This window comes from Manis pentadactyla, chromosome 13, assembly GCF_030020395.1.
Source record: "Manis pentadactyla isolate mManPen7 chromosome 13, mManPen7.hap1, whole genome shotgun sequence".
NCBI classification, from domain to species: Eukaryota; Metazoa; Chordata; class Mammalia; order Pholidota; family Manidae; genus Manis; species Manis pentadactyla.
In genome coordinates this window covers 52,303,111-52,329,934 of record NC_080031.1, presented here as the reverse complement: position 1 = coordinate 52,329,934, position 26,824 = coordinate 52,303,111, and the positions used below count along the sequence as shown (strand labels likewise).

The window sequence follows — 26,824 nt, the reverse complement described above, 5'->3', positions numbered from 1 at the left end:
CAGGTCTCCAGAGCTAGGTATTCAGCAGTCCCAAGCCTTCCACTCTCTCCCTGCTCTGTTTCTCTTCCTCCCGCCGATGAACTGGGGTGGAGGAGAGGCTCAGGTCCCGCGTAGCCACAGCTCTGGTATGTTACCCCGTTTGGTAAGGTCTGCTCTTTTCTCCAGGTGTGTGCAGTCTGATGCCGTCCTCTTTCCAGTTGCTCTCTCAGGATTAGTTGCACCAATTAAATTTCCTAATTGTATCCAGTTTTAGCAGTTTTAGGAGGAAGCCTCTGTCGCTCCTTTCACACTGCCATCTTTAATCCCTCCCTGTTCATTAATTTATGACTGTGTTTTGATTGACATTTCATGTTCATATTTTCCTGTTCATTAGTATCATGACCTCCAGACAAGGGTTCAATGTTAGTTCTCAGTTTTGAAAAGCAGACACAAGTTTACCATAAAAAAATTTATTGTGCAACTTCATACAGACCTGAACCTAGTTGTCTTCTTTATGAAGCTTACACATGGTAAAGGGTTGTCTTAAAGGTAGCACTGACATGCTGCCCATGACCCTCACATTCCACATACCCACATGAAATAGGCATCCTTTCTCCTCCTCCTAACAGGTATTTCCAAATTATGCTCTGATGTTCAGTGAGATAGAATTGTGTGGGGTAGAAGTGGTGTTACTTCAAAATGTTAGTTCTGACACCAGAACTTCAGGACTGGAAGCCCGGATTAAGCTGTATATTCTTGGGAATGTTGTCTAATCTTTGTGAGCCCCATACAGTTTTTTGATGACTCAATTAAACAATAACTATCAGATGCTAATAAACGCAAGATGCTTAAAATCTTACCTGACACTTAAAATTCCCAATAAGGTATATCTGCCATAATAAATATGGTAAAAAATTAATTCATGTCTTGCTATACTCACTTACATATTTGGTGGGTTTTTTTCCATCCAAAAACTCAGAATTCGAACAAAAATGAATTTAAGCAGAATCACTTCTGTGAAGGGAGTCCACCTTTATTACCTGCCTCTCTGTGATACGTGGTCTATGAGATAAGTAACCTCACTGACTCTGGAAACACCTAGAAGAATCTCGGTGATGGTGCCGGGGAGGCCCCCTGACAGCCCGTCCCTCAGCTTCTGTCCAGTGTAGCCAACAGGCCGTGGCAGGTCCCTTTGTAGGCAGTGAGCACTCAGGCTATAAAGAATAAAATGTGCTCTGAAAAGGAAAGGATCGAGAAAGGCAGGTTTCTCTTTTTTCTTCAACAAACGTTCAGTCCCACTTTGCTCAGCCAAGGTCGAGACGCCGCCCCCTGTCCACGTGACACAGAGCTCTCCGTGGGGCCCTGAGGGCACCTTGTCCACCCCCAGCGTCCCCGCCACCCTCTGCGTACAGTACCTCCTCATGGGCCATTCAAACCCTTCCTTAACAGCTCCCAGGGGACACAGCTTTCCATCAAAATGTGACCATTTGTCTCTCCCAGAAGCCACAGGGCGCAGGATGTCGTGGCGGTCAGCTTCCTTTCCTCTGCTTTCTCTTCCCGAACACTTACCAACCTTCTCGTTGCAAACCATCAGCTCATTGGCAGCAAATGCCTGACTTTAGGCACCACCCCAGGTCTCTCGGTTCCTCTGGAAGAACTAACATTTGAGCAAAAACCCCTGGGTGGTGTGAGCAGAGGCCAGACTCCAGTGAGGGGAGTGCCACCTGACCCTTCTGCGGCACCAGTGAACCCAGCATCCTAAATGGGAAAGGCCCCTGTGCTGGGAGACGTGAAACTGGTGAAGTGAGACGGGGTGAGAGTGAGGGCTCGGGGGATTTCTGGAGCCAGGCCAGAGAGGGGTGCACAGCACATATTCAGGGTGCCCCCAGCATGACTAACAGAGAGCATGGATCAGACACGATGTCCTGACAGAGCAGTGCAGCTTTGCGCTGAAACAGAGAAGCAAGGAAGAAAGGTGTGAAGAGAGCAAGGACGCTTCAAGGAGGGAGGGTTTACACTGAATCTCACAATGGGAGACCTTGAGGCCCCTAGAAATAGTGGGGTAGGCCGTTTATGTGAAAGAAATAACTTGGATAGAGTCAAAGACATAAGAAAAACAAAGTTATGTAAATTTAAATTATTCAGCACCACTGGAAATGGGAACTAAAGGTGTGAGAGTTTATAGATTTCTTTTTAACCCATTGGATGTGACCTAGTAGAGTATTTGTATATTCAGAACTGTGTTCCAGAAAGAAAAATCAAGACTAAGACAAAATGTGTATTTACATGTGGAGAAAATGGATGTAGAAATGACTTGATATAGCCTTACACTGTCAAAATACTTTGAAAATCTATCTTATAAAACAAAATGCTAAGGATTTTGACCACAATATAGAGGAATTACACTAGATACATGATGGCCAAAATGCACAGTCTAAAAGGAAGGTTAAGGAGAGCAAACAGCATAGAGTAACCTCCTGCCTTTTCCCATTCCAGACAAAGTTATTTGAATGATTTGAAGCATTAGTTGTAATTTATAGCCATGCATTATACACTCTTATTGTGAATATTTATGGCGTTCTAAAATCTGTATTCTATTTACAAAGCTAAACAAGTAATTAAAACATCTTTTAATAGGTCAGACTTTCAGAAATTAATTGCAAGTCAACTTAGATATAGTGTTTTATTTAGATAGATGAAATATCATTTAAAAATTATTTGAAACAGTGTTAAAATATATATAAACAGTTTTTTAACACATGATTTTATTTTTTTATTTCTGAATAAAAATGTTGGAGGAACAGAGATATTTAATATATTATTATATAACAAAACCTGAGAAGTAATCTAAATTGGACAAATGAGATGATAGTTAACTAAATTACTGTATATCCAGTCGAAATAGACTACATTACAAACAAAATTTGGAAGATTTTTGATTGACAGGGGTAGTAAAGTGTGTCTGACCCAGCGGAGCAGGTTTATGACACGTCATGGGCTTCTGGACTCACGCCTCTGAAGGAATCCCTTTGCTCACTGGGCTCTATTGCTTTCAGTATCACCCCTGATGTTGAATTTTCTCTCCCTGTCCATAATCCTCATACTTGTCCTATCTGTAGGGGAAATTAGAGTTTATTCAATACAGAATGGAATTAGTAACCAAATTCTTTTTAATGCAGTTTCGATGTACAGAGAATTTACTTAAACCTCTAGAATTAATGCCATCAGTGAGTAATAATGACCAGAGTTAGGTTTCCCTTGGCAGTACAGATAGAGTTGGCTTCTAGCCATTTCCATAAAAGTGTAATTCAGCCAAAATCTATTGCTATGGTAGAATTTTTAATTTCAGTTGCTGCTGACATTAATCAATGTGTCTGCATTGAGAAAATATGCAACAGTAGGTCTGGGCATGAAGAAACTTAGCTTGTGCTCTGTGACTGTGAGGTGGCTGCAGGCTTCTGCCGGACATTTCTCCAGGGAAAGCATTCAGTAGGGCTGGACCCACGGAGGAGTCTCCTTTTAAAGCTGACACTACATGTTCTACTTCCAGATGCTTTTGTTTTAAGTATAAAAATAATCGAAGTTTCAGTCCTTCAAGTCTCTTAATTATGAGGCATGGATGAAGTTCATTGTGTATACCGGGGCAAAAATCTTTTACCAGCAAAGCCTTATTTCCTCTTCTTTGCCAACTCTTTGTTGACGTCATCTCCCTCTTACTGAACTTTGCTGATATTAAAAAGTACGTGACCAAAATTCTGAACTCTTCTCATGTTGGATCTAATACCTCAGCTGCAGGAACCTCAGTAATGCCCTATACAACACAACAGTTAACTAAACAAACATCTTGCTCACAATAGCAAACACATTTCTCCAGCTTCTCAGAGTCACCTGAGTCCTTTCTTTTAATTGCCTCCACCATGAAAATGAAATATTTGTTTAAGTCACACTTGTAGGGTTTTTAAAAAATATTTTACACATATTTTTATTGTGGGCAGCATTAAGTGTATTACCAAAGAGATGTGGATTCTGATAAAGAATGGTTTAAACATCAAATAAGGATTTTCTGACTTGATCACAGAAAGGTGGTCTAGATTGAGGCAGACCCGGGATTCTTTGGTGAATCCTGGTCAAGAGGAAATTGCCTAGCCGCTCACAGCTTTCCGCTCTTGAATCCCTGGGGCTTGTTCCCTGTACAGCTCCTCCCGGGAGAACTCAAGACCACACCACGCCCCATGCAGATGGCAGCCAGCAGGAAGAAGGAAGAAGAAAGGCATGTGCCTCCAGTGCCCGCACTCCCGCGGTCATCGTCCAAAAAGTAGATGACTGGCCGCACGGAGCTTGAAGGAGAGCCATGAAGTGAGTGACCTGCTGGGAGGGCTGAGCGCACGCAGGCCTGTCAGGTGGAAGGAAACGGCGGAATGGGCACCCAGAGGTCCTGTGGTCACTCGTGGGATGCAGCTCTGGTGAGGGAATAAACTCTGACGCAGGTAGAAGAGGTAGAAGATGGCTCTTTGTGGGTCAGAGGTAGCAGATAAAGAGTGAAGCTGATTCTGGTCTCTGGCTTGCGCAGCTGCAGACGTAATGCTGTTCGCCGTTTCAGGGTTTCTGTGGTCAGCGAGGGACATGATGAATCTGATGCCACCGTGAAACACTAATCGCAGGATTCCCTTATATGGCAGCAGTAACAGAGAGATGTAAGATCACCTTGTAATGATTCTTTAGGGTAGGATGCAGTGCCCTGAAAAGTCAGGACAAAAATTGGTTAAATAAAATATCAAACAGCTACTATAAAGGGAATGTTGAGCAGCTCCCCTGACTGATTTCAGAAAAAGGAACACTGCTTTGCTTTCTCACACCACGTGACTGTATGTTCATGTGTAGGTGAGGAAGTCACAATCTTATTCAAACGCTGTGCTCTTCTCTCCCGCAGGGAGCATCATGGACCAATTTCTCCAGGCAGTGAGGACAGTTATACCTCTGACCCACCTCCCTGAATCGCTCTGTGCTTTCCTCAGTTATATTCTCTCATATGCTGAGTCTTTCTCTCTCCAGCTCTCTCTAACATGAGTTTAAATTATTAAAAAAATAAATACTAGTGATACAAAAATAATGATACTAATATTAATAGAGTAATGATGAAGTAATAATTGTAACAATAACATTAATCATTGTTTCTGAATACTTACTATATGTTATAAGCGCCATTTAATGTGTATGTGTGTATGTATATGTATGTAAGTATATGGCTCTGTGTATGTGTATTTGTGTGGGTTAGATTAACGTGTCTCATTTAACCTTATAAACAAACCATATGAGGCTGTTACTATTATTATCCTTATTTAATAGGAGTTAGTTAATAGAAGTAATTGCCTTTCTGATTAGTGTTTTGTATTCAGACAGAAAGTGAATTATGTTCACAACACTGAATGTGTGTTAAATTTTCTAGTTAATATCTTTTCAAATCAGGGTTTTTTTTAAGCTTACGCTTCTACTTTCTTCATATTTTAGTCTTTAGCACAGTCATTTCTAGGTGAGGTATCATCTTTTGTGCATCTATTCCATAAAAACTCCTTCAAATATCAATGGTTTTATCCCACCCGTATTTAGGGTAACTCAGTGTGTGACTTCCGCCTCTTCTGTGACATTCCACTGCAGTTGAGCGAATTCTCAGTAACGAGCTATGCTGAGCCATTTGGTCACAAACCAAGTAAGTCTGATATATGAAGTATTTGTGATAGTGTTTGTATTATTATATCAAGTAGGTTATAGAATTATTGGATTTTAGAAAAGGTCAGAAAATAAAAATGGTATTGTCATATAGTATAAAACATAAGTGTATACATCAGACTCAATATTCTACAGGATTTCCATATTTTCCAAATAAATATTTTTCAGGCAGAATTTATTTGATGTATTTCTTTAATCGTTTTTTGTTTGAAAGTCAGAACCTTAATGAAGAAAGACTCTAGGAGTAATTTAATAATTCTTTAAACAGTGAATGTGTAGTCTTACCAATATATTGAATAATTGCACACTAGTTAATTTTATTTTAAATAAATGTTTTCTATGTTTTATTTATATAAGGAGAGACATGGTAGAAAAAAAATATGGTTGAGTTTAGTGAAGTCAAAATTAGTCAATGTACTGAACAATTGAGAATATTGACAGATACAAAGGGATAAGAATGGTTTTGTTGTAGGGAACATAAGTAAATGAAAAGGAAGGCCTTTATTTTTCATGAGAGAAAGGATTGTGGTATGACTGTGTTTGTGAATAATAAAAGATTTCAAAGTATATGTGAATTCAATGAATGTTTTGTAAAATAACCAGCTCAGAATATCTTGATTCACTTGATATAAATGTACTGTGTGCTTGGAAGTTCCACTGACAAATTGAATAATTTGGCTGATCATTCAAACTTGTTGGAATTTTGGCTAAATTATTGTAGGGGCCCAAATAATGCAGTCGCGAATGAAACCTCTTTTGATAGGGTGAGAAATATGACAAAGGGTTTAATTAGATACAGTTATTACTTGAAAGAAATGTGGTCTGTGTAGAAAACATAATTATGGTCTATTCTGTTCCTGCATTAAATTTTCTTAGTATGAAATGGCCTACATGATTAATGTCAATTTTAGTATATGTTCATTTATCCATAAAAACAGTCTATGTTGCCGTAAGTGTCTGTTTTAAATTCAGAAAGTTTTCTAAAGAATAATGAACAATGGTTCATTTTTGAGCTGAATAGACTAACCTCGCTGATTGTTTCTTTTAAGTGATACTTTGCATGTATAAACAAAATGCAGAATCTTAGGAAACAAAGTAAAAATTCCCCAGAAACCCTTTGTTTGAAAAAATTCTCAAGCAACTGAAGACATATAAACATATGCATAACATCACTGATCAGCCTCTACGCTTCTAGAAGATAGAGGTGTGTCACTGCATGTGACATCTCTTTTCTGACATTTAACAGTATTAAACAAAGAATGTTTTGAGTTAAGCACAGAGCAAGTTTACCTTGAGTTAGAGTTCCATGTATGTAGAAGAAGCTATGCGATAATCCACATTTTAACTTGGAAGCTCAACACTACAGCATTCCTCTTTGGATTCAAGAATATATTTCATTCAAGATCATTGATGTCATTAAGGATATCATTTTATGTATCATTCAAGCATCAGGTGAGGATATTCCAGATGCTTTATGGACTAGCTAAGCTATGAGTCATGAAAGAGGGTTAAGAGACTTGAGAACCTCATGGAATTGGGGAGATAATGATAGGAACAATATAATAAGGAAGTTAAGGAGTGTATTATGGCATGCTCCCAATAACTAAAGACAGAAATATAAACATTATGTTGTAGAAAACACAAAGTCTCAAAAAATATAATTATAAGAACTAAGGAGAAGTACAAATTGATGCACTGCTGAAGTCTTTGATATGAGAGGCCCTGAAAACATGTGAATGATTTCCGTAGAATCTGCAATGGTCCAGAGACTCTGCTAAGTCATGAAGATTCAGGAGTAAATACATATTTTCCATACACCCTAACATTAATAATAGTATTAATTTTAGCATGATAATGAATTTAATAAATCATGAATAGGAAAAGCAAAACCAGGAGGAGAAAATTATTCTAGTAAGGGAAAAGTGTTAATAATATTAGATACACATATACTGACTTTGAGTTATCATTAATGCTTAATGATTTTTGATACATTTTTATGACCCACTGGTTGATAGGAGACACCACTGGTCTTAAATATGAATCCATGTCTGTGCCAAATTTTGCTAAGCTATTGACCAAAGCCATCAAAACAGAAAACTTAGATGCATAAATATTTGTAAGCCTATACTGTGCTGATCATTAAAAATTCTTAAAACCATAGTAAAACACTGTTAACATTTCAGCAAATATAAAATAGGATTTGGGGTTTTGCTCATTTCACAATGAAGAATCTCAACATTTAAAAAATAAAATACAGCTGAATACCCAGTATTTATATTTTATCAGTGATATATATCTACATTTATTTCATGAAAGTAAAATCAAAGAACATTTAATTCAAACTTACAATATGGTTGTTCAAAATGACAAAGAATGAAAAATTATTTGTAATGATATTACCCTTTATTAAAGGTCAAAAATCTGGATTCATGTTTTCATAATTGCAACACATGTATGTGCATATTTATCTATTTAAGCTGAAGTATAGGTGATATAAAGATGCACACATAATTGTAAACTAAACAGTTAAATAACTACTCAAGTATAAGCAATATTATTAAGCATCTTTGATTCCTTTTCATATAGAATTGACAAGTGTAATTAAATTACCATAACTTAAGAAAAACAGGCAAAAATAAAATATATTCTTAAAGATAAGTATTTGATTGTAAGTGAATAAAGCTTTCATTTTTGCATTTAAAAATATAGGTGATGTTTCAAATTAAAAACATAGACTTTTAGTTTTTGTTTTAGTATTAGATTACTTACTTTTGGATAGTCTAAAAATAGTACATTTCATTTTCTTCTAGTTTTCAGTTTTAAACATTTTATTGATGAATCATTCACCAAAATAGTTGTATATAATTACAGTACAATGTAATGATTTATGTATACATTTTAATGACCACCAAGATCAAGATAACCGACACATTTATCACCTCATAGTTAATTCTTTGTGCATGTGTGGTGATAATGCTTAAGAATTATCAGCAAATTTCAAATATACATGTAGTATTGTTACCTGGAGTCACCAAGCTATACATTAGGTACCCAGAACTTCCTATAATTGAGGAGTTTTACCCTTTGAGTGACATCACCTCATTTTCCCTTCCACGCAGCTCCTGGAAACCACCTTCAATTCTCTGTTTCTATGAAAATAGATTCTTATTAGATCCCACTGAGTGACACTACACAGTTTTATCTTACCCTGCCTTGTTTCACCCAGCAGAATGCCCTCAAGATTCATCCGTGCTACTGCAAAAGACACAATTCTTTTCTTGTACATGGCTCTGTAATATTGTATTATACTTTTATACCATGTTTTCAATGACCTTTCATCTGTTTTAGGACATTTGGGTTGTTTCCCTCTCTTAGCTATTATAAAAAATACTGCAGTGAACGTAGAGGTGCATATGCCTCTTTGAATTAGTATTTTCATTTTCTTGATTTATATTACCACTGAGTGTATGTGTTTCCCTTTCTCTACACTCTTCTCAACATTTTTAATGTTTTATCTTTTTTATAAAATCCTTTATAACATGTGAGAGGTGATATCTGACTGTGGTTTTGATTTACATTTCCCTGATTAATGATGTTGAACAACTTTTCATGTTCCTGTTAGTTGTTTTTATGTCCTCTTTATGACAAAAAATATTCACCAGGTCCTTTTCCCATCTTCAATTGAACTTTTATTTTTTGGTATTGAGTTTCAAAAGTTTTTTAAAATTTTATTTTGAATAGGAATCCCTTACAGTATATGGTTTGCAAAGACTTCTCCTAGTCTGTATTTACATTTTCAACTTATTGTTTCTTTTGCTATGTAGAAGCACGTTAGTTTGATGTAGTCCCACTAGTTTATTCTAGCTTTTGCTGCCTGTTTTTTGGTGTCTGATCCAATAAACATTGCTAAGACCAATGTCAATGATTTTTCCTGTTTTCTCCTAGGAACTTCATAGTTTCAGATCTTACATTTAAGTCTTTAATCCAATTTGAGTTTCTTTTTGTGAATGGTGTTAAGTATGGGACCAATTTCATTCTTTTGTATGAGAATATGCAGTTTTGCTAACATAATTTATGGGGAAATAATCCTTTCTCATTGTGTGTTATTGTCACTCATCAAGAATTATTTGTATATGAATTTACTTATGTCTGGATTCTCTATTCTGATTCACTGGAAGATGTGACTATTTTTATTCCAGTGCCATACTGTTTTGATTCCTATAGCTTTTTAATACACCTTGAAATCAGGAAGTGGAATGCCTCCAGCTTTGTTCTTCTTCAGAATTAGTCTGGCTATTTGGGGTTCTTTGTGGTTAAATATAAATTTTACCATTTTTCCCTCTTTCTATTAAAAATACTGTTTGAATTTTTATAGGGATTGCATTGGATCTGTATATGACTTTGAGCAGTGTGTACATGTTCACAATATTAATTCTTACAATCTAAGAACATGGGATAGCTTTCCAATTATTTGTACTTTTCAATCTGTTTTGTTAATATCTTGTAATTTTCAGTGTACAGTTTTCTCACCTCTTAAAGTTAAACTTAATCCTAAGTATTTTCTTGTTTTCAGTTCTATTGTAAATGAAATTGCTTTCTTAATTTCTGTTTCATACTGTTCATTATTAGTACACAGGTGTACAATTGATATATATGTTTTGATTTTATAACCTTCACCTTTACCAAATTCATTATCAGTTTTAACAGGTTTTTCATGTACTTTTTATGGATTTTCATATATATAATTTCATCATCAAGTATATCATTTTAATTCTTCCTTTCCATTTTGGATACCTTCAACTTGCAAAATTTCTCCAGCTAGGAATTCTAGTGCTGTGTTGAGTGGAAATGGTGTGACTGAGTACCTTTGTCTTGTTCTTGTTGTTAGAGGAAAGGCTTGTAACTTTTCACAATTAAGTATGACATTAGCTGTGGGCTTATCATATATGGCCTCTATCATGCTGATGAACATTACCTCTATATGTATATCTAATTTGTTGAGAGCTTTCTCATGAGTGAATGTTAAATTTCATAAATGTTTTTCATTTGCATTTAAAAATATAGGTGATGTTTCAAATTAAAAACATAGACTTTTAGTTTTTGTTTTAGTATTAGATTACTTACTTTTGGATAGTCTATTAAAACAATCACACATTTTTTATCCTTCATACTGTTAATATGGTTATTCTCACTTACTGATTTGTATATGTTGACCCAGTGATAAATCCAAAGTGACCAGGATATATTAACCTTTAAATGAGTTTGTGATTTTTGTTTGGTAATATTTTGTTGAGAATTTTTGCATCGATGTTCATCAGGATTATTATTCTGTGATTTTCTTTTCTTGTAGTTACCTTGTCTGACTTTGGTTTCAAGGTAATGCTGCCTTAGAAAATTGTTTTGAAAGTGTTATTTCATCATATTTTTTAATAATTTGAGAGGAATTGGTATTAATTCTTCTATACATGTTTGGTAGAAATCACCTGTGAAGTCATATACTATTAGACTTTTATTTATTGGAGACTTTAGATAATTTATTTGATCTCCTTGCTTATTATTGTTTGATTTTTTTAATTACTTCATGGTTCAGTCTTGACAGGTTGTGAATTTAAAGAAATGTATCCGTTTCTTTTTTAAATTATGTATTTTGTTGGCATAATTAATACTAACCTTTTGTATTTCTATGCCAGGTGTTGAAGCTCCTCTTTCATTTATAATTTTGTTACTTCGAGTCTTCTTTTATTTTTAATTTAGTTAAAAATTTATTAATTTTTTTATTTTTTTCAATAAAACAGCTTATTGTTTTAATGAACACTTTTCTGTTGTCTTTTAGTATAATTTATTTATTTCTGTTCTAATAGTTATTTCTTCCATTTGCCAAATTTGGGCTTAGTTTATTCTTTCTTTTTTAGTTTCTTAAGGTGTAAATAGGTTACTTTAGAATATTTTTTTCTTGACATTATGTTTATTGCTATAAACATCCCTCTTACAACTGATTTTGTTGCATCCCATAAGTTTTGGTACATTGTGTATCTATTTTCACTTGTGTCAAGATATTTATTTATTTCCCTTTTGATTTGTTCTTTGGCCTGTTGGTTATTCAAAAGTTTGTTATTTAATCACCACATATTTGTGAATTTTCCAACTTTTCCTTTGTTACTGAATAGAGATTCATACTTTCTTGGTTGGAGAAGATTCTTGACATGATTTTAATCTTAATTTGTTAAGGCTTGTTTTGTGACCTATCATAGTCTCAGTATTGGAGAATGTCGCATGCATACTTGAGAAGAATGTGTATTATGTAGCTGTTGGATGGAATGTTGTTTAAATGTCTTTTCAGCCCATTTGTTCTAGATTGTCATTGATCCCCACTATTTGCTTACTGATTTTGTTTGATCTATCCATTGTTGAAAGTGTGGTATTGATGTTGCCTACAATTACTGTATTGTCTACTTCTCAATTAAGATCTTTTAATATTTAATGTACTTCAGTGTTCCAATGTTCTATGTGTATATGTTTATAATTGCTATACCTTCTTGGTGAATTGATCTTTTTATCTGTATATAATGACCCATTTTGTGTCTTTTACAGTTTTAGACATTAGGCCTGCTTTAGCAACTATACATATAGATAACCTATGTCTTTTGAGTTATGATTCTGTGGAATATCTACTTGCATTCTTTTCTGTTCAGGCCATGAGGCCTCTAAATCTTAGGTGAGTGTTTTTTGGCAAGAACAGTTTTTGTTTTGTTTTTAACTCACATAGCACTCAATATCTTTTACGTGCAAAATTTATACCACTTAAATTTAGACTAATTATTCATAGCAAACAATTCAATATCATCATTTTATTAATTATTTTCTGAATGTTTTATAGTTCTTTTTTCCCCTTTATTCCACTCTTTCTGTTTTCTTTTGTGAATTGATATTTTTGTATGGTAGTATTTGATTTTTAATATATTTTTATTGTAGTGCAGTTGACATACACTATTATATCAATTTCAAGTATACAACACAGTGATTTGACAGTTATATACATTATTAAATGCTTACCACAAACTAGTGTAGTTACTGTCAACATAAAATATATCACAGAAATGTCCTAATGTCAGTGCCAATCAACAGGTGAATGGGTAAACATATGCTACTTTATCTATACCATACAAGTAAAAAATTTTAACTATTAAGAAACTCAAGAAAATGAAGATCAAAATATGCAGAATGAAAGAAGCCAGACAAGTGTATACACCATAGGATTTCCTTTATATTAATTTCTATAATATGAAAACTAATCTATAGTGACAGTATTTTAAAAAGAGAAGAAAAGAGGAGGGGCGGAGCCAACATGGCGGCGTGAGTAGGAGAGTGGGAATCTCCTCCCAAAAACATATATACTTTTGAAAATACAACAAACACAACTAGCCCTAAAAGAGAGACCAGAAGACGCAGGACAGTGGCCAGACTGCAGCTACACCAGCGAGAACCCAGCGACTGGTGAAAGGGGTAAGATTCAAGCCCCGGCCCGGCGGGACCCGAGAGCCCCTCCCCCCAGCTCCCGGCGGGAGAACAATAGGCAGAGCGGGAGGGAGACGGAGCCCAGGACTGCCGAACACCCAGCCACAGCCATCCGGGCCAGAGCGCAGACACAGTATATGCCCAGGGGGCCCTGGATACTGGGAGAACAGGGGGTAAGACCTCAGAGCGGGTGCTGAAGCTGATGCCCCTGTGACAAAGAAAAGCAGGGGCTTTTTGAAAGTCTTAAAGGGACAGGGACTTAACAGCTTGACGGAAATAACCCAGGTCACAGTACAGCAGCTGGAAATTACAGGGAAAACCGGGTGCACTAACCCCCTGGGCAACAGCTCTGAGACCCCTCACGGAGGCAAACAGTCAAGCAGCCCCTCCATCCATCACCCCACCGGGCGCTGCGAAAGCAGAGAAGCAGCCTGAGACAAATTCCGCCCACAGAAAGGGAAATTTCTCCCTCCCGGCCAGGCAAGACACAAAGACCCACTCTACAAGCAATTACCCAACACAAGCCACTAGGGGTCGCAGTTGTCCCAGTAAAGAAAGGCCAGTAGTAAGTGAAAATTTTGGCCCTCCCAGCTGACAGTCAATAGCACCTGTCAACATGAAAAGGCAAAAAAGTATGATTCAGACAAGACTAACCCAGACAGCTTCGGCATCTGCTACATCTTCCCCTGAGAAGGAATCTGGGGAGATAGATTTAGCCAGTCTACCTGAAAAAGAATTCAAAACAAAAGTCATAACCATGCTGATGGACTTGCAGAGAAATATGCAAGAACTAAGGAAGGAGAATTCAGAAATAAAACAAGCTCTGGAAGGACTTCAAAACAGAATGGACGAGATGCAAGAGACCATTAATGGACTAGAAAACAGAGAACAGGAACGCAGAGAAGCTGATGCAGAGAGAGATAAAAGGATCTCCAGGAATGAAAGAATTTTAAGAGAGCTGAGTGATCAATATAAAAGAAATAATATAAGAATCATAGGCATTCCAGAAGAAGTAGAGAGAGAAAAGGGGATAGAAAATGTCCTTGAAGAAATAATTGCTGAAAATTTCCCCAAACTAGGGGAAGAAATGGCATCTCAGAACACAGAGGTACACAGAACTCCCATGACAAGGGATCCAAGGAGGGCAACACCAAGACACATAATAATTAAAATGGCAAAGATCAAAGACAAGGACAAAGTATTACAAGCAGCCAGAGAGAAAAAAAAGGTTACCTACAAAGGAAAACCCATCAGGCTATCATCAGACTTCTCAACAGAAACCCTACAGGCCAGAAGAGAATGGCATGATATACTTAATGCAATGAAACAGAAGGGCCTCGAACCAAGACTACTGTATCCAGCACGAATATCATTTAAATATGAAGGAGGGATTAAACAATTCCCAGACAAGCAAAAGTTGAGGGAATTTGCCTCCCACAAACCACCTCTACAGGGCATCCTACAGGGACTGCTCTAGATGGGAGCACTCCTAAAAAGAGCACACAACAAAACACCCAACATATGAAGAAGGGAGGAGGAGGAATAAGAAGGGAGAGAAATAAAGAATCATCAGATTGTGTTTATAATAGCTCAACAAGCGAGTTAAGTTAGACAGTAAGACAGTAAAGAAGCTAACCCTAAACCTTTGGTAACCACAAACTTAAAGCCTGCAATGGCAATAAATTCATACCTTTCAATAATCACCCTAAATGTAAATGGACTGAATGCACCAATCAAAAGACACAGAGTAATAGAATGGATCAAAAAGCAAGATCCATCCATATGCTGCTTACAAGAGACTCACCTCAAACCCAAAGACGCGCACAGACTTAAAGTCAAGGGATGGAAAAAGATATTTCAAGCAAACAACAGAGAGAAGAAAGCAGGTGTTGCAATTCTGGTATCAGACAAAACAGACTTCAAAATAAAGAAAGTAACAAAAGACAAAGAAGGACATTACATAATGATAAAGGGCTCAGTCCATCAAGAGGATATAACCATTATAAATATATATGCACCCAATGCAGGAGCACCAACATACCTGAAACAAATATTAACAGAACTAAAGGAGGAAATAGAATGCAATGCATTCATTCTAGGAGACTTCAACACACCACTCACTCCAAAGGACAGATCCACCAGACAGAAAATAAGTAAGGACACAGAGGCACCGAACAACACACTAGAACAGATGGACCTAATAGACATCTACAGAACTCTACATCCAAAAGCAACAGGATACACATTCTTCTCAAGTGCACATGGAACATTCTCCAGAATAGACCACATACTAGGACACAAAAAGAGCCTCAGTAAATTCCAAAAGATTGAAATCCTACCAACCAACTTTTCAGACCACAAAGGCATTAAACGAGAAATAAACTGTTCAAAGAAAGCAAAAAGGCTCACAAACACATGGAGGCTAAACAACACGCTCCTAAATAATCAATGGATCAATGACCAAATCAAAATGGAGATCCAGCAATATATGGAAACAAATGACAACAACAACACTAAGCCCCAACTTCTGTGGGACGCAGCAAAAGCAGTCTTAAGAGGAAAGTATATAGCACTCCAAGCATATTTAAAAAAGGAAGAGCAATCCCAAATGAACGGTCTAATGTCACAACTATCAAAATTGGAAAAAGAAGAACAAATGAGGCCTAAGGTCAGCAGAAGGAGGGACATAATAAAGATCAGAGAAGAAATAAATAAAATTGAGAATAATAAAACAATAGCAAAAATCAATGAAACCAAGAGCTGGTTCTTCAAGAAAATAAACAAAATAGATAAGCCTCTAGCCAGACTTATTAAGAGGAAAAGAGAGTCAACACAAATCAACAGTATCAGAAATGAGAAAGGAAAAATCACAACAGATCCCGCAGAAATACAAAGAATTATTAGAGACTACTATGAAAACCTATATGCTAACAAGCTGGGAAACCTAGGAGAAATGGACAACTTCCTAGAAAAATACAACCTTCCAAGACTGACCCAAAAAGAAACAGAAAATCTAAACAGACCAATTACCAGCAACGAAATTGAAGTGGTAATCAAAAAACTACCAAAGAACAAAACCCCCGAGCCAGATGGATTTACCTCGGAATTTTATCAGACATACAGGGAAGACATAATACCCATTCTCCTTAAAGTTTTCCAAGAAATAGAAGAGGAGGGGATACTCCCAAACTCATTCTATGAAGCTAACATCACCCTAATACCAAAACCAGGCAAAGACACCACCAAAAAAGAAAACTATAGACCAATATCCCTGATGAACGTAGACGCAAAAATACTCAACAAAATTTTAGCAAACCGAATTCAAAAATACATCAAAACCATCGTACACCATGACCAAGTGGGATTCATCCCAGGGATGCAAGGATGGCACAACATTCGAAAGTCCATCAACTTCATCCACCACATCAACAAAAAGAAAGACAAAAACCACATGATCATCTCCATAGATGCTGAAAAAGCATTTGACAAAGTTCAACATCCATTCATGATAAAAACTCTCAGCAAAATGGGAATAGAGGGCAAGTACCTCAACATAATAAAGGCCATCTATGAAAAACCCACAGCCAACATTATATTGAATAGCGAGAAGCTGAAAGCATTTCCGCTGAGATCGGGAACTAGACAGGGATGCCCACTCTCCCCACTGTTATTTAACATTGTACTAGAGGTCCTAGCCACGGCAATCAGACAAAACAAAAAAATACAAGGAATCCAGATTGGCAAAGAAGAAGTCAAACTGTCACTATTTTCAAATGACATGATACTGTACATAAAAAACCCTAAAGACTCCACCCCAGAACTACTAGAACTGATATCGGAATACAGCAAAGTTACAGGATACAAAATCAACACACAGAAATCTGTGGCTTTCCTATATACCAACAATGAACCAACAGAAAGAGAAATCAGGAAAACAACTCCATTCACAATTACATCAAAAAAATTAAAATACCTAGGAATAAACCTAACCAAAGAAGTGAAAGACTTATATTCTGAAAACTACAAGTCACTCTTAAAAGAAATTAAAGGGGTCACTAACAGATGGAAACGCATCCCATGCTCATGGCTAGGAAGAATTAATATCGTCAAAATGGCCATCCTGCCCAAAGCAATATACAGATTTGATGCAATCCCTATGAAACTACCAGCAACATTCTTCAATGAACTGGATCAAATAATTCAAAAATTCATATGGAACCACCAAAGACCCCGTATAGCCAAAGCAATCCTAAGAAAGAAGAATAAAGTAGGGGGGATCTCACTCCCCAACTTCAAGCTCTATTATAAAGCCATAGTAATCAAGACAATTTGGTACTGGCACAAGAACAGAGCCACAGACAAATGGAACAGACTAGAGAATCCAGACATTAACCCAGACATATATGGTCAATTAATATTTGATAAAGGAGCCATGGACATACAATGGCGAAATGACTGTCTCTTCAACAGATGGTGCTGGCAAAACTGGACAGCTACATGTAGGAGAATGAAACTGGACCATCGTCTAACCCCATATACAAAAGTAAACTCAAAATGGATCAAAGACCTGAATGTAAGTCACGAAATCGTTAAACTCTTAGAAGAAAACATAGGCACAAACCTCTTAGACATAAACATGAGTGACCTCTTCTTGAACATATCTCCCCGGGCAAGGAAAACAACAGCAAAAATGAACAAGTGGGACTATATTAAGCTGAAAAGCTTCTGTACAGCAAAAGACACCATCAATAGAACAAAAAGAAACCCTACAGTATGGGAGAATATCTTTGAAAATGACACATCCGATAAAGGCTTGACGTCCAGAATATATAAAGAGCTCACACGCCTCAACAAACAAAAAACAAATAACCCAATTAAAAAATGGGCAAAGGAACTGAACAGACGGTTCTCCAAAAAAGAAATACAGATGGCCAACAGACACATGAAAAGATGCTCCACATCGCTAATTATCAGAGAAATGCAAATTAAAACTACAGTGAGGTATCACCTCACACCAGTAAGGATGGCTGCCATCCAAAAGACAAACAACAACAAATGTTGGCGAGGCTGTGGAGAAAGGGGAACCCTCCTACACTGCTGGTGGGAATGTAAACTTGTTCAACCATTGTGGAAAGCAGTATGGAGGTACATCAAAACGATCAAAACATACTTACCATTTGACCCAGGAATTGCACTCCTAGGAATTTACCCTAAGAATGCAGCAATCAAGTATGAGAAAGATCAGTGCACCCCTATGTTAATCGCAGCACTATTTACAATAGCCAAGAATTGGAAGCAACCTAAATGTCCATCAATAGATGAATGGATAAAGAAGATGTGGTACATATACACAATGGAATACTACTCAGCCATAAGAAAAGGGCAAATCCAACCATTTGCAGCAACATGGATGGAGCTGGAGGGTATTTTGCTCAGTGAAACAGGCCAAGCAGAGAAAGAGAAATACCAAATGATTTCACTCATCTGTGGAATATAAGAACAAAGGAAAAACTGAAGGAACAAAACAGCAGCAGAATCACAGAACTCAAGAATGGACTAACAGGTACCAAAGGGAAAGAGACTGGGGAGGATGGGTGGGTAGGGAGGGATAAGGGGGGGAGTAGTAGGGGGGTATTAAGATTAGCATCCATAGCGGGGTGGGAGAAAGGGGAGGGCTGTACAACACAGAGAAGACAAGTAGTGATTCTACAACAGGTTGCTACGCTGATGGACAGTGACTTTAAAGGAGTATATAGGGGGGACCTGGTATAGGGGAGAGCCTAGTAAACAAAGTATTCGTAAGTATTCGTCATGTAAGTGTAGATTAATGATTAAAAAAAAAAACGCAGTTCCTATGTGGTGACCTCTAATGAGTTCTACACAATTATATAAAGGACATATAAAAGTGTAGGCAAAGGGTCTGTTTGTGTTTATACAGAGGATCAAAGCCTAATTTGGCTACCCCGAAAATGAACTAAGAAACGATGTGAAAGAGAACTTCCAACATCAGCACTCTCGGGAAGACTCATGCCAGAAGATGATCATCAAAAAACCCCAACAAAGATCCACGCACTGCTACAGCTGTAGATGCACTCATCCCACCATCTCCTGGACTTGCCATGGGAATGAAGGAGATATCTAAGCTGGCCTGTGCATACAGTAAAACAACAAATTTGACTGGATCTATACTGTTGGAACTCAACCAAGAATTAGGAGAAGTGCAAATTGTAGCGCTCCAAAATCTTACAACTACAGACTATTTACTGTTAAAAGAACATATGGGATGTGAACAGTGCCCAGGAATGGGTTGTTTTAATTTGTCTGATTTTTCTCAAACTATTCAAATTCAGTTAGATAATAACCATCATATCATTGATAAGTTTTCACAAATGCCTAGGGTGCCTAACTGGTTTTCTTGGTTTCACTGGAGATGGCTGGTAATTACAGGCATGCTTTGGTTATGTAACTATACTCCTATTATGTTAATGTGTGTGCGCAATTTAAGTAGTAGCTTAAAATATATACATGCTGAAGTTACTCTACAAGAAGATATGTCAAAGAAATGATCAATCTTCCCATGTTTTCTCCTGCCTGCTACTTCTATAGCTTTTCTTCTTCCTTCCTAATTACAACGAATTCTTAAATAGAATTCGTGCCTCATATCAAATTTACCGAGTATCATAACTCCTCCAAGTGGTAAAGATACCTCAAGACAAATGCTGGGCATAGAAGCCACAGGACATAAATATGCAAAGAAGTAAAAAGCTAACCTTTTCAAACAGTAAGGCTTCCCTCTCACTTACCAACTTCACATTTCCCTGTATGGCCCCGGAAGATGACTGGTTAGCCAGAGACGGGTAAGATTCCTCAAGGGAGGAACAACCTAAGACAGGCACAGTCGCAGGGGGGTCATCAGGTGAGAAATTGGGGATCAACAGAGGTGAGGCTTAGAACCTCACCCCCCCCTGTTCTGCGAGAAATCTTCTGCATATGTGGATGTTTTATTGCCCTTGTCTAGCTTGGATTAACACATAGTCTACAGGCACACACCTGATCATCTACATTTGCTCTCTTACAACACTAAACTATGTTTTCTACCTTTATGTTGTATCTACCTACCACTTCAGCATCTTATTAAAAATAATAAAGAGAGAAATGTGGTATCCACATATAAATCAAGTATAAAAATCAAATGTGTATTCATATTTGAACTGACTGTTTATAGTTCATAATGCATGAGCAAAACCAAAAGTTTCTGTGATGACTGCCCTTGTACTGTTCACCATGTAACTTATTCACTATGTAAGAATTTGTTCTCCATGTAAGAACTTGTTCGTTATGCTTCAGAAGATTGGAGACTGACGAAAATTAGGCTTGGGGTGGATTAATGATTGTGCATTGAGCATTGACTCCCCTATACAGAATTTTATTATTGTTAACAACCATTTGATCAATAAATATGAGAGATGCCCTAACAACAACAACCAAGAAAAAGTACACACTTCCAATTGTAAAATAAATAAGCAACCGGGATGTAATGTATAGCATAAGGAATATAGTCAAAATATTGTAACAACTTGGTATGGTGATAGCTGGTACTTAGAATTATCATGTATATAAATGTTGAATCACTGTGTTGTACACCTGAAATTAATGTAATGTAATACTGTGTGTCAACTACCCTTCAATAAAAAATAATTATCTAAAAAAAAAAAAAAAAGAGAAGAAAAGAAACTGTATGGAGAACAGTACTCTGGCTCCTATAGGTTTTACCCAGAAGGGGCACACATCTGTGCTCACATTTCATTGCCGAAGCAAGTTATATGGCCACATCTAATGTTAAGGGGAAAGAGAGTGTAACCATGTGCCCAGAAGTGAGGAAAACAAAAACACTTGTCAGCGTTATCAACTACAATACTTCATTATCTAAAAGGAGCATTTTGTTTGAATATGAAGGAAAGCTGAATACTTAATGCGCTGATGTCTACAGGTTAAGAGAGACTCTTGTGGTGTAAGAAAAAGGATGATACACTACTGCCTATGGTTCCTTCAGGATCTATAACCAAAGTTAATTCCCATAAACTTATAGGATTTTCTCAACCTTGTCCTTAATTCCAGTATGGAATCTATTGTTAAAAGAAAAGTGTGTGGTCAGTTATAAAATAAGAGTCTTAGGGATGAAAACTACAGCATAGGGAATATAGTCAATAGCATTGTAATATCTTTGTATGGGGATAGGTTACTATACACTTATTGTGAGCATTTTGTAATGTACACAATTGTCAAATCACTATGTTGTACACCTGAAGCCAATATAATATCATATATCAGGTATACTTCAATAAAAATAAAGTAAAATGAGAAAAAAATATGTCACAAAACTATTGACTATATTCTCTATGCTTTACTTTTATCCCCATACTCATTTATATTATGACTGAGTTTTCATTCCTCTTTATCCCCCTCACACACCTTAGCCACCAACCCCGATCCCTCCCCCATGGTAACCACCAGTCACTTCTCAGTGTCTGTGAGTATAATGCTATTTTGTTCATTTTGTTTTGTTTTGTTTTTAGGTTCCACATATCAGTGAAATCACATGGCATTTGTCTTTCTCCACCTGGCATATTTCACTTAGCATAATACCTTCTAAGTCTACCTGTTTTCCTCTTTATCAACTGGGTACCTTTTATAGGTTTTTGGCTTGTGGTTACCATGGGGTTATAATGATAAATCTTGTATCTATAACCATCTATCTTAAGCTGATAAAACTTAACTTTATTGCATAGAAATTCTACACCTTTGCTTTGTGCTCCCTAAATTTGTGTTGTTGATGTCCTAACTTACATCTTTCTATGTTGTATCCATTTAAAAATATTTTACCTATAGTTATTTTAACTTTCTTCTCTCTTATGTATCAGAGTTTTAAATGATTTAAACACCACTATTGGTACTTTGAATATATCATCTTACACTTTTATGATCTGCATAATTTCTTCTAAGAAATCTGTTGTTAGCCTTATTGTGCTTCTCCTTCATGTTGTGAGTCCTCTTTCTCCTGCTTTCAAAATTACCTGTCTTTGATTTTTGAGAACTTGTTTATAATGTACATGGTTGAAGTTCTTTGTTGGTTAAATCTGTTTAGCAATATTTGACCTTCAAGTACCTGTATGTCTTTCCTCAGATTTGAGAAGTTTTCAGCCATTACTTCATTAAATAAGTTTTCTATCCCTTCCTCTTTCTCTCTCTCTTCTCATACTGGTATATTCATAATGTAGGTATTGTTTTGTATGGTTTTGTCCCATAGTTCACTTAGACTATCTTCCGTAGATTTCATTCTAATTTACATTATCATATCTGACTAGAAAATATCAGAGGATCTATCTTCAAATTTATATATTCTTTCTTCTGCCTGATTGAAGTGTGGTTGAAACTACTACACTATTTCACTCATGTATTCTTGAACTCTACAATTTGTTATGTTCTTTTTATATCTTTGTTGAACTTACCATTTTATTTATTTGTTGTTTTACTGAACTCATTTAGTTGTCTATATCTGTTTGCTTGAATCTCTCTAAACTTCCTTTAAAATAATTATTTTGAATTGTTTAACAGGTTAACTCTCAGATTTGACTCTCTTTGGGGTCAGTTGCTTGAATATTATTTTACTTCTTTGGTGTTGCTATTGTTCCCTGGCTGTCTTCATGTTTCTAGTACCTTCACATTGGCAACTGTGCATTTGAGGGGACAATCATCTTTTTCACCCTTTTTAGGCTGGCTTTGATGGGCCAAGGCTTTCCCTTGAAGGGGGCACTCAGGGTATCAGTTGGGTCAGATGGAGTGTCTTAGGTTCCTAGGAAGTCACAGTGGCAAGGTTTTCAGGCGTCCCCACCAGCACCAGCTTTAGAACAGAATGTGTGGGTCTTCTGTGGGCAGTACTGTGAAGTTACAGGTGCCCATGGTGTCTAGGACATTGGGATCCTCAGGGGCTTGGGCTGCTGGGACCTTGATAGCTCTTTTATTCTTCAGATGAGGTTCTGCCTTAGGGGAATCCTCTTGGTGTCTCACCTTGTGTCCTGGCAGTCAGAGGAGCTGATGAGATGTCATCTTGGATCAGTGCACATGGAGACACCACAGTGTCTGGGTTCTGGGACACAGTTGCACTTGCTGAGCAGGTGGATGAGCCCCTGACCCATGAAGACACCCTGTAGAGCTGGGACGTGCATCTCTGGAGGTCACTAGAGTGACTCTCACTAGGAGCGGATACAGCAGGGGAATGGGCCCCGGGAGGCCAATGAAGAGCAGGCTGCGGTCCATGGGGAAGACAGTGTATAGCATAGCCTGCCAGTGCTGAGTGAAGTCACCAATTCTGCCCCATGGAGCAGATGCATGTCAGGCACAGCATGTTGCTTTAGGCCGCACCTTGCCACAGCACATTGTTAAATGGGGAGCAGGCCTCAGAGCAGCAACCATGTGCTCGGGCACTGGTGATTCACAGCTCTTCTCTGGCACCTGGGACAATACTTTTTATATTTTTTTATGTGGCCACCTTTGGGCTTGATCTCCACAGGGTTTTTGCTGCTTGTCGCTGAAAACCAGAGCTTTTCTTTATCTGTTTTTCTCAGTTTACTGTTTCTTATTTATTGTCTTTGGTTTTTACAAGATGAGCTTTGGGAATCCTTAGCTGTCTACCTTACTGAATAAGCTTTATTTAATGAAAAATGTCTCATAAAGAAAATTGACTTCCATGTCTACTCATTAATTGATGCATTCAAGACCAATATTAAACACATGTTATGTGACAGACACTGTTCAAGGCATTTGGCTTTTAACTGTGAAGAAAACAAACATCTTCCATGAAGAAGTTTGATTTCTGGTTGGATGGGATGGCAATAAATAATAAAGATGAGTCATAGATTTATTTTTTGACATGCTAAAGGGTAAAAAAGTGATCAACAAAAAATTTAAATAAAACAGCACAATTAAAAGAGAATTCTTTGAAGTTGATTGCAAAATATACATCATTAAATCTCATTTTATATCCAGATTTATATAATTGAAATTGAAACACATACTGGTTTTTCTTTCTTTGTACTTAACATATGTACACATTTTTTTCTTTTCTTTTTAGGTGAAGTAGAGGAATTAATTATGGACATGAGAATCACACTTTCAGCAGTGACTTCATTCTTTTGGGGCTCGTCACGTCTTCTCAAACAAGCCTAGCTTTCTACTCCCTTATATTCATCATTTTCCTGATGACTAGCGGAGAACACAGTCATGATCCTCCTGATCCACAGGGACTCGCACCTTCACACCCCAATGTATTTCCTGCTCAGCCATCTCTCTTTTATGGATACCTTGCACAGCACCAACACTGTTCCCAAAATGCTCACTGACTTTCTGTCTGACAGCAAGACTATTTCATTTGCAGGCTGTGGCTTCCAGATATTTCTGTCCATCTCCCTCCTGGGGGGTGAGTGCTTTCTCCTGGGAGCAATGTCTTATGATCATTATGTGGCCATCTGTCACCCACTGCGGTATCCCATTCTTATGAATGAGTATGTCATCGTTTTCTTGGCGGGAGGATCCTGGATTGTCAGGACTCTCAATTCTATTATTCACACAACTTATGTCCTCCACTTCCCCTTCTGTGACTCAAGGGCCATCAATCACTTTTTCTGTGAAGTCCCTGCCATGTTGAAGTTGTCCTGTGTGGACACAACACACTATGAACAAGGGGTTTTTGTCAGCAGTATACTTTTCCTGCTTGTCCCTTTCTCCCTGATCTCTGCTTCATATGTCCAAGTTCTCCTTACTGTCCTCCAAATAAAATCATCATAGGCACGAAAAAAGTCATTTTCCACTTGTTTTTTCCACATGATTGTAGTTATAATGTACTATGGGCCATGTATTTTCACATATATGAGACCTAAATCGTACCACACTCCAGGGCAGGATAAGTTCCTGGCGATATTCTACACCATCCTTACACCCACACTGAACAACTGTGCAGGTTTCTTAAAAAATAAAATATAGAAATATCGGATGGCCCGGAAATTCCTCTGCTGGTAATTTACTTAAAACAAAATAACTAATATTCAAAGATAGATGCAATCCATTTTTTATCACAGCATTATTTACAAAAGCCAAAATATAGAAACAACCTTAATGTTCATCAATAGATGAATGGTTTTTTAAAAATGGTGTACATATAACCAATGGAATATTACTCAGTCATAAAAAAGAAATGGGATTGTGCCATTTATAATAATGTGGATGGACCTAAAGGTTATTATGCTAAATGCAACAAGTCAGTCATATAAAAATAAATATCATATCATTTCATCTATAGGTAGATTCTAAAAAAAAACGCAGATCAGAAATGGACTCATTAGCAAAGAAAACAGACTGGATGCTACCACAGGGGAAGTGTTTTGGTGAGACTGGTGAGGGGAAACGTGCGAACACAGTCTTAATATGTCTTAAAGGAAGCTACCTGACATAGTTATTCATCTAATAATTTATCTTTATGACATTTGTTTAAACTACCTTTTATGTTTGATTATATGTAACAAATATAATGATGATATCTTATATTTGTTTTACCTGTTTGTATAATCCAAAATAGTTTAAATGTGGAGGTAAAGATACTTCCTAGAAACCATCTTTGGAGACTCACAACGCTTTCCAGGTGGTGGAGCAACAGGCCTTTCCCTCTGTGGGATGCGTTGCTGGGGGTGAGGAGACTGCCCTCTGCCTGGGAGGAGGCCATCCCTACTCAGGGGCCATGTGGTTGGGGGAGGACGGTCACATGTCACATGGGCAGAGAGTCTGTCTGTATTAAGAGGCTGATTTAAAATTTTTATCTCTGGTATTTTGGGTTTTGTTTGTTTATTTCTTTCTCAGTCTTTAATAGAGATTGGTCATGCTGGGCTGTGGATAAAAATTTTAAGGATTTAGTCCATATTAGGGCAAATTAGTGAAGTAGATGTGTCTGTCCCTGAATCCTTCTTAGCTTATACAGAATGATAATTTTTAGAATGCAATAATAACAATAATAGTCCTCATTAAAACTAATAATTTTAGAGTGCATGCTGCATTCCTAGCAATACTGTGAGTAATTTGCCTGTATTAACTGAATATGTTCTCAAAAATTACCCTCAGAATAAACACTATCCTGAGAACCAATAAAATGGTGAGTAAATCTCAGAGAAAAGGAAGTAACATATTCCTGGTACTTCTATTCAGACGGAGCAAGCCATCCTCTCTGAGCAGCCCTCTACCACCATGCTGCACTTCTGATCCTTAGCTCAGTGTATGGAACCCTGAAGACATGACGCCATTTTTAAACCACAACATTATTGTGCATTTTAGTTTTATCATATCTACCCTATGTAGTTATTTGTGTTTGTACATCATACACACTTAAAATAGTTTTTTTCACACAATGTCAAGTGAAAATAGCAAAATCAACAAAATGATAAGCATTGCTATAAGATAGCGAGTGGACCTAATTAGCAAGGCAGATTTGAAGATAAAGATATTTGAGGCAATGTTAAGCATTAGTAGGACTCAATTATTTTTTTAAAATTTGTTTTCT

The 26,824-nt window shown here is 37.0% G+C and overlaps 1 pseudogene; it reads left to right on the top strand.

Moving 5' to 3' along the window:
* The first annotated feature begins 1,885 nt into the window (after positions 1–1,885).
* LOC118920012 (olfactory receptor 2AJ1-like) lies at positions 1,886–25,260 on the top strand (annotated as a pseudogene).
* Positions 25,261–26,824: the final 1,564 nt, after the last annotated feature.